Source organism: Siphateles boraxobius, unplaced genomic scaffold (assembly GCF_051911475.1).
Source record: "Siphateles boraxobius isolate OS27281-9 unplaced genomic scaffold, OSU_SipBor_1 32, whole genome shotgun sequence".
Lineage (NCBI taxonomy): Eukaryota > Metazoa > Chordata > Actinopteri > Cypriniformes > Leuciscidae > Siphateles > Siphateles boraxobius.
This window is the reverse complement of record NW_027508942.1, coordinates 5,619,024-5,629,376: the sequence shown is the minus strand read 5'-3', so window position 1 is coordinate 5,629,376 and position 10,353 is coordinate 5,619,024.

The window sequence follows — 10,353 nt, the reverse complement described above, 5'->3', positions numbered from 1 at the left end:
TCCCCAGTAGTTAAAACCAGGCCAGGTGTTCAGGTTCAATTTCCTCTTCTTAATTTAGGCCCAGATAGGCATCACAGCAGACCTGATTTCCAGCCCAGAACTAGCAGTGATATCCGGCCAGAATTACAGCAGACCTCAGCTCACAGTATTCCCTCTGTCATTCCCCAGCCAGCAAGGTCAGTCCCAGCCATTCAGTCCACTGTACCTCAAGGGCAAATTCCTACACCCAGTTCAGCACAGGAAAGTCACATGATAAAAATTCTGGAAAAGCAGAGTGAATTAACAAGGATTCTTATGAAACAGCAACTTCTGTCCACGCTACCACAAGGTAGCATTCCACTCTTTGATGGACAAGTTCTTGAGTACAAGTCGTTCATTCACTCCTTTGAAAATATGGTTGAAAGCAAAACCGATAACAGTAAAGATAGATTGCAGTTTCTTATTCAATATACTAGAGGCCTAGCACAAAGGCTAGTCAAGAGTTGTGAGTACTTGTCACAAGATAGAGGCTACAGGAGAGCAAAGGAGTTGCTAAAGGAAAATTTTGGAAACGAATACAAGATCTCTTGTGCTTACTTGGAAAAAGCCCTATCCTGGTCCCAAATAAAATCTGAGGATTATAAATCGCTACAGGATTATGCCATGTTCCTTAGGAGTTGCTGCAATGCTATGGAGGAAATGGAATATATGGAGGAGCTGGAAACAGTATCCAATATGAAAAGCATTGTGCTCAAGCTACCGTACAAGCTTCGGGAGAGATGGCGTAACAAGGCTTATGAGCTGCAAGAACAACGTAGTCGTAGGGTAAGGATTTTAGATCTAGTCTGCTTTATTGAAGAACAAGCTCGCATAGCAGCTGATCCGGTATTTGGTGATCTTCAAGATCAGTCAGCTAGTAGAGGAAAAGCTAGATCCCCAGTCAAACCACAGGCCTCAAAGTCATCTGGCAGTAGTTTTGCCACTAGTATAGCTATTGCCCAAAAGCAGATGAAGTTTGATATTTCTTGCCCCTTCTGTAGCTCAAGACACACATTGGACTTGTGCAAAGACTTTTTAAAGATAACACATAGAGACAAGCTCAGTTTTATAAAGACCAAAGGCATTTGCTTTGGGTGTCTCTCCACAGGCCATATTAGCAGAGACTGCAAAAGGCGTCTCAGCTGTAAAGTATGTAAGCAAGCTCACCCTAGTGTCCTACATATTGAGGCCAAAGATAGTATCATCAAAAAGGCAGAAAGATCCTCTGATGTTACAGGCAATGCATCAGCAGGGTTATGTGGTCATATAGGGGCCGGAGACCAAGAGAATGTGCTGTCCATTGTCCCAGTTCAGGTTAAGGCAGCAAAGGGCAGCCGAGTCTTACAGGTGTATGCTCTCCTGGACCCTGGATCCTCCGCCACCTTCTGCTCCGAGGATCTTATGTTTCGGCTCAATCTGAAGGGAAGAAAAACACACATTCTTCTACGCACAATGAATCAAGAAAAAACTGTTCCAACTCATGTCGTCTCTGAAATTGAAGTTTCAGCACTGGACAGCAATAACTTCTTACCTCTTCCTGATCTCTTCACTCAAAAAGAAATGCCAGTTACCACAAACAGCATTCCCAAGCAGAAAGACTTAGCACAATGGAAGTATCTAAGTCGAGTCAAACTTCCCAGCATTAATTCAAAGGTGGAGCTGTTGATTGGCAAAAATGCTCCAAAGTGCATAGAACCATGGGAGGTTGTTAATAGTCAAGGTGGGGGCCCCTACGCAGTTAGAACCTTATTGGGGTGGGTTGTAAACGGGCCACTGAGAAGTGCTGATGGCAGTGCAGAGAATGTGACTGTGAATAGGATATCAGTTACAAATCTGGAACAACTTCTGATCTCACAGTATAATCAGGATTTCAGTGAGGTAGCATCTGAAGAGAAGACCGAAATGTCAGTTGAGGACAGAAGGTTTGTAGAGATAGCCAATGAGGCAGTCTTACAAGATGGACATTACTATTTGAAGTTGCCCTTTAGGAAAACTGTTGTCTGCATGCCTAACAATCGCCAAGTTGCAGAACAGCGCCTCCAAACTCTGAAAAGGAAAATGAAAAAGGATGAACAATACAAGCAAGAATATGTTGCCTTTGTCAATGACATCTTTGAAAATCATTATGCAGAGGAGGTCCCAGAGGAAGAACTCATACAGGCACCTGGAAAGGTATGGTACATACCACATCATGGAGTGTATCACCCCAAAAAGAAGAAACTTAGAGTGGTGTTTGATTGTGCAGCTACTTACAAAGGTGTATCCCTCAACACAGAGCTACTACAGGGTCCTGATCTGACCAATTCTCTTGTCGGAGTCATTATGAGATTCCGTAAAGAATCCGTTGGAATTATGGCTGACGTTAAGTCAATGTTCCATCAGGTGGGAGTAGAGAAATCAGGTGTGGACTACTTGCGCTTTCTGTGGTGGCCACAGGGTGACACCAGTCAAAACCCAAAGGAATACCGTATGCTTGTGCACATATTTGGTGCAGTGTCCTCCCCAAGTTGTGCAAGTTTTGCATTACGAAAAACTGCTGATGACAATGAAAGCTGTTTTCCCCTTCATGTAGCTGAAACTATCCGGCACAACTTTTATGTGGATGATTGTGTTAAATCCGTGGTTGAAGAGTCTGAAGCCATCCAGCTAGTAAAAGACCTCACTGCACTATGCTACAAAGGTGGATTCCAGCTGACTCAATGGGTCAGCAATAATCGGGCAGTTCTAGCATCCATTCCAAAAGAAAAATGGGCAAAAGAAATAAAAACACTGGATCTTGACAAAGACAGCCTACCAATGGAAAGAGCCCTGGGATTGCAGTGGTGTGTGGACTCTGACCATTTCCAGTTTAACATCAATTTATGCCAGAAGCCACATACCCGCAGAGGCATACTTTCTGTTGTAAGTTCCATTTTTGATCCCCTTGGTTTTCTTGCTCCTCTCATTCTCCCAGCCAAGCAGTTGCTACAGGAGCTCTGCCAGAAAGGCTTTGGATGGGACGAACCTTTGCCCCAAGCTGTAGTAGACAGGTGGGAAGGATGGACAAACAGTTTAGAAAGAATAAAAAGCTTCAGTGTTGCACGTTGTTTGAAACCAAAAGGCTACGGAACAGCAAAGTGTGCAGAACTACACCACTTTGCTGACGCCAGTGAGAATGGCTATGGCTCAGTGAGCTACATTAGACAAGCTAATGAACAGGACATTATACATGTCACTTTTCTCATGGGAAAGTCAAGAGTCCTTCCTTTAAAGAACATCACAGTACCACGTCTGGAGCTGGCCGCTGCAGCATTGTTGGTAAAGGTGGACAAAATGCTAAGGAGAGAACTACATCTACCCTTAAAGCCCTCCGTTTTCTGGACTGACAGCCAAACCGTACTTAAGTACATTAGAAGTGACACTGCAAGATTTAAAACATATGTAGCCAACAGGGTCTCGCTGATTCGGGATAATTCGGAGCTGTCTCAATGGAGATACGCAAGAAGTAAAGACAATCCAGCGGATGATTCCTCGAGAGGATTAAGTGCAGGTAAATTCATGGAACAAAGGAGATGGATACATGGTCCAGAGTTCCTATGGAAACCTGAGGAAAGCTGGTTAGAGGTGGAGGCATTGGGCTCAGTGTTACAGGATGATCCAGAGGTCAGGAGAAACACTACTGTGTTTACAACACTGGTAAACACTGAAACACCCACAGACCAGCTTATTTCATACTTTTCAAATTGGATTAGGCTAATTAAAGCAGCGGCATGGTACATCAAACTGAAAAAGGCCTTGCTACTGAGAATCAAAAAACAAAAGGGCTTCCCATTGTGTCAAGTCACTACCCGCTCCCATAGCCAAAAGGGGAGCCCAAAACTTGAGGTTTTCAAGACCAAACCCGGTGGACAGCTCCTCACAGTGGAAGATCTCTTACAGGCAGAAAGGTCAGTTATCTCTTATGTTCAGAGGCAAGCATTCCCAGCTGAAATTAAAACACTGCAAATGACCCCACCTAAAGTGAAAAGGAGCAGCAGGATCTGTAGGCTTGATCCTGTGCTAGATGAAGGCATCTTAAGAGTAGGTGGCCGGATGCATAAATCTGCAATGCCTGATGAAACTAAACACCCCTGTGTCTTGCCCAAAGATTCATACATTTCAATTCTTCTTTTAAGACACATTCATGAACGCTGTGGTCACAGTGGCAGGAACCACATGCTCTCAGAGCTCCGTAAGAAGTATTGGATTATTAAGGCCAACTCCTTAGCAAGAAAGGTGCTCTCAAGATGTGTCATGTGTCGACGTGTAAAGGGCAAAGCAGGTGAGCAAAAAATGGCAGATTTGCCGCTGGAAAGAATACTACCTGACCTCCCTCCCTTTACCAATGTCGGATTGGACTATTTTGGCCCGATTGAAGTGAGGCGAGGAAGAAGCACCATCAAAAGGTATGGAGTTCTGTTTACATGTATGTCTAGCAGAGCTATTCATTTGGAAGTAGCTTTCTCATTAGACACTGACTCATGCATTCACGCTTTGAGGAGATTTGTTTGCAGAAGGGGGCAGATTAAGCACATCAGATCTGACAACGGAACAAACTTGGTGGGTGCTCAGGTGGAGCTCAAGAAAGCTCTGATGACACTGGACAAGTTGAAGATCCAGGATGCCCTGCTTCCTGATGGAATCGAGTGGAGTTTCAACCCACCAGCTGCATCGCACCATGGCGGAGTCTGGGAAAGGCTTATAACATCTGTTCGTTATGTGCTGTACTCCACACTCCATCAACAGTCCATCGATGACGAGGGTCTTCAAACTCTATTCTGTGAAGTAGAGGCTATTCTAAACAACCGTCCTCTCTCCACAGTGTCCTCAGACCCATACGACCTAGAACCGCTGACCCCAAACCACCTCCTCCTGCTGAAAACTCAGCCCATTATGCCTCCTGGAATCTTTCTGAAATCAGACCTTTATGCTAGACGCCGCTGGAAACAGGTCCAGTACATGGCAGATCTCTTCTGGCATAGATGGACCAAAGAATACCTTCTTCTACTCCAGGAAAGGCAAAAATGGACTGTAGTGAAGAAGAACCTGAATGTTGGAGATCTTGTTCTGGTGGTTGACCCCACTGCTCCAAGAGGGTCATGGCCATTAGGAAGAGTTCTAGAGACCAAGCCTGATCAAAAGGGGCTGGTCCGATCCGTGAAGCTCCAGACACAGACTTCAATCCTTGATAGACCCATTACCAAGCTGTGCCGAATTCTGGAAAATGAAGAGTGTCAGGTGCCCCTTAAAGATCACCAATAAGGGATGTAATGTATACATTATTATTTTATTTTTTATTTTCTTTTTTTTTCTTCTAAAAGTATTAAGAGATTATTTGTTTTCTGGCTCCTTTTTTGTATTTATTTTGAATAATTGATTCTATGGAGAACAATTAGGGGCCGGTGTGTAGGAGCCGCATTTGAGTTTTATTTTTGGTTTCATAATTTACTTATAATTGTCTTTTCTATTGCATTTGAGTAGTACACCTTCAACAGCCAGAGAGGGCGCTATCCTATAAGTTGGAGCGTGTAGCGCATGAGAGAAGGAGAAGGCGTGCCAGCAGATACAGTCTTTGACCTCGGCCTGGATCTGCGTTACTGAAGCTTGGCCTGAGAAAGCTGAACTCCAAGCGCTACAAAGGAATGCTTAAAGACATTTAAACCAGTTCTCATTTTTTGTTTTGTACTTTATATTTATTTGCAATAAATATCGACAACATTCAACAACTACACTCTTGGATTTTCTTGGATTCGGGCTGTGAGTCTGACCCGGTACTCGCATTCTCCAGGTGGTTGGAAACAATAACAGGGGGTTACAGGAAAAACCCAACAATGTTTTTTGCCACTACACCGTCTTCTCATCACTCCATCTTCTCATCACTTCATCACTCCATCTTCTCATCACTCCGTCTTCTCATCACTCCATCTCCTCATCACTCCATCTTCTCATCACTCCGTCTTCTCATCACTCCATCACTCCATCTTCTCATCACTCCGTCTTCTCATCACTCCATCTCCTCATCACTCCGTCTTCTCATCACTCCATCTCCTCATCACTCCATCTCCTCATCACTCCATCTTCTCATCACTCCGTCTTCTCATCACTCCATCTTCTCATCACTCCATCTTCTCATCACTCCATCTTCTCAACACTCCATCTTCTCATCACTCCATCTTCTCATCACTCCGTCTTCTCATCACTCCATCTTCTCATCACTCCATCTTCTCATCACTCCATCTTCTCATCACTCCGTCTTCTCATCACTCCATCTTCTCATCACTCCATCTTCTCATCACTTCATCACTCCGTCTTCTCATCACCCCATCTTCTCATCACTTCATCACTCAGTCTTCTCATCACTCCATCTTCTCATCACTCCATCACTCCATCTCCTCATCACTCCATCACTCCATCTCCTCATCACTTCATCACTCCATCTTCTCATCACTCCATCTTCTCATCACTCCGTCTTCTCATCACTCCATCTTCTCATCACTCCGTCTTCTCATCACTTCATCTTCTCATCACTTCATCTTCTCATCACTCCTTCACTCCATCTTCTCATCACTCCATCTTCTCATCACTCCATCTTCTCATCACTTCATCTTCTCATCACTCCTTCACTCCATCTTCTCATCACCCATCACTCCATCTCCTCATCACTCCGTCTTCTCATCACTCCGTCTTCTCATCACCCCATCACTCCATCTCCTCATCACTTCATCACTCCATCTTCTCATCACTCCATCTTCTCATCACTCCGTCTTCTCATCACTCCATCTTCTCATCACTCCGTCTTCTCATCACTTCATCTTCTCATCACTTCATCTTCTCATCACTCCTTCACTCCATCTTCTCATCACTCCATCTTCTCATCACTCCATCTTCTCATCACTTCATCTTCTCATCACTCCTTCACTCCATCTTCTCATCACTCCGTCTTCTCATCACCCCATCACTCCATCTCCTCATCACTCCATCTTCTCATCACTCCGTCTTCTCATCACCCCATCACTCCATCTCCTCATCACTCCATCTTCTCATCACTCCGTCTTCTCATCACCCCATCACTCCATCTCCTCATCACTCCGTCTCCTCATCACTCCATCTCCTCATCACTCCGTCTCCTCATCACTCCGTCTTCTCATCACTCCGTCTTCTCATCACTCCATCACTCCATCTTCTCATCACTCCGTCTTCTCATCACCCCATCACTCCATCTCCTCATCACTCCATCTTCTCATCACTCCGTCTTCTCATCACTCCATCTTCTCATCACTTCATCACTCCATCTTCTCATCACTCCATCTTCTCATCACTCCATCTCCTCATCACTCCATCTTCTCATCACTCCGTCTTCTCATCACTCCATCACTCCATCTTCTCATCACTCCGTCTTCTCATCACCCCATCACTCCATCTCCTCATCACTCCATCTTCTCATCACTCCGTCTTCTCATCACTCCATCTTCTCATCACTCCATCTTCTCATCACTCCGTCTTCTCATCACTCCATCTTCTCATCACTCCATCTTCTCATCACTCCGTCTTCTCATCACTCCATCTTCTCATCACTCCATCTTCTCATCACTCCATCTTCTCATCACTCCGTCTTCTCATCACTCCGTCTTCTCATCACTCCATCTTCTCATCACTCCGTCTTCTCATCACTCCATCTTCTCATCACTCCATCTTCTCATCACTTCATCACTCCGTCTTCTCATCACCCCATCTTCTCATCACTTCATCACTCAGTCTTCTCATCACTCCATCTTCTCATCACTCCATCACTCCATCTCCTCATCACTCCATCACTCCATCTCCTCATCACTTCATCACTCCATCTTCTCATCACTCCATCTTCTCATCACTCCGTCTTCTCATCACTCCATCTTCTCATCACTCCATCACTCAGTCTTCTCATCACTCCATCTTCTCATCACTCCATCTTCTCATCACTCCGTCTTCTCATCACTCCATCTTCTCATCACTCCGTCTTCTCATCACTCCATCTTCTCATCACTCCATCTTCTCATCACTTCATCACTCAGTCTTCTCATCACTCCATCTTCTCATCACTCCATCACTCCATCTCCTCATCACTCCATCACTCCATCTCCTCATCACTCCATCACTCCATCTCCTCATCACTCCATCTCCTCATCACTCCGTCTTCTCATCACTCCATCTTCTCATCACTCCATCTTCTCATCACTCCATCTTCTCATCACTCCATCTTCTCATCACTTCATCACTCAGTCTTCTCATCACTCAATCTTCTCATCACTCCATCTTCTCATCACTCCATCTTCTCATCACTCCATCTTCTCATCACTCCATCTTCTCATCACTTCATCACTCAGTCTTCTCATCACTCCATCTTCTCATCACTCCATCACTCCATCTCCTCATCACTCCATCACTCCATCTCCTCATCACTCCATCACTCCATCTCCTCATCACTCCATCTCCTCATCACTCCGTCTTCTCATCACTCCATCTCCTCATCACTCCATCTTCTCATCACTCCATCTTCTCATCACTCCGTCTTCTCATCACTCCATCTTCTCATCACTCCATCTTCTCATCACTTCATCACTCAGTCTTCTCATCACTCCATCTTCTCATCACTCCATCACTCCATCTCCTCATCACTCCATCACTCCGTCTTCTCATCACTCCATCTTCTCATCACTCCATCTTCTCATCACTTCATCACTCAGTCTTCTCATCACTCCATCTTCTCATCACTCCATCTTCTCATCACTCCATCTTCTCATCACTCCATCTTCTCATCACTCCATCTTCTCATCACTCCGTCTTCTCATCACTCCATCTTCTCATCACTCCATCTTCTCATCACTTCATCACTCAGTCTTCTCATCACTCCATCTTCTCATCACTCCATCACTCCATCTCCTCATCACTCCATCACTCCATCTCCTCATCACTCCATCACTCCATCTCCTCATCACTCCATCTCCTCATCACTCCGTCTTCTCATCACTCCATCTCCTCATCACTCCATCTTCTCATCACTCCGTCTTCTCATCACTCCATCTTCTCATCACTCCATCTTCTCATCACTTCATCACTCAGTCTTCTCATCACTCCATCTTCTCATCACTCCATCACTCCATCTCCTCATCACTCCATCACTCCGTCTTCTCATCACTCCATCACTTCATCACTCCATCTCCTCATCACTCCATCACTTCATCACTCCATCTCCTCATCACTCCATCACTCCATCTTCAGCACGATCTGAGTATCAAAACACACAGCAAGATAAAGAAACCGGATCTTCACGACTGGTGTGAGTCCACTGAGTTCTGAGGACATTCGGAAATAACGCTTTCAATGGGGACGAATCGTCCTTAGTACACAAAAATGGCACATAAAAACAACAGCACTAGCATAACAGTGTCCATATGAGAAACTTCTGACTCAAAACGGCAGATTTATAGTCTCATAAGGCCGATAAATATAAACATCCTCTTTTGTGTTTGACAGAAAAAACAGATTCTACAGATGTTCATCTCTTTCCACCTCTGACAGGATTTATACTACATGATTTATAAGCACATTCATGCAGACGTGTGTGTTGCTGGTTCTGACCTGCCTGTCTGATCTTTATTTCATTACAGTGTGTGTGTGTGTGTTTGTGTGTGTGTGTTCACTCTCAGAGAGAGAGGAGACGCAGAAGAAGTGAAACAGAGTGTGAACGAGAGAGGAATGAGATCACAGCGCTTGAGTTCCCCCTGGTGGACGTTTTTCACGCTGTTTATAATGATCCTGTAATTGAGAGTATCCTCATTCATGACTGTGATTGGGCCACAGGTGATCACATGACCGATGTTCAGAACAGCTGCATGAGTGTCAATGCAAAACTGCTTTTATACAACAGTTCAATAAACAAGAAGTTAAAATTGAGTTTTATTGTAGACACTATATGCACAGATATTTTGTTCAATTTCACTCGCTCATTAAAAACAGCAGCAACAAATGAATAAAATAGTGCCTGGAACTGCTGTATAGAATAAATAGCAACACACACACACACACACACGCACACTCACTCAGTCTCAGTGTGTGTGTGTGTCTGTATATATATTATATTTACAAATCTTTTTTAGATGCGATAGATGCTTAGATTAATATATCTGACAGCTCTAATTTATATTTATTATTTTTGATCAAAGAGGTAATGCATTTATTTCTGTCTTGTTTTAACTTAATTATTTTACAAAGAAAAAGTTCTTTATGAAATCCTGTAGACCAGTACATGCTCACATTAACCAGTCGCTCACTATAATA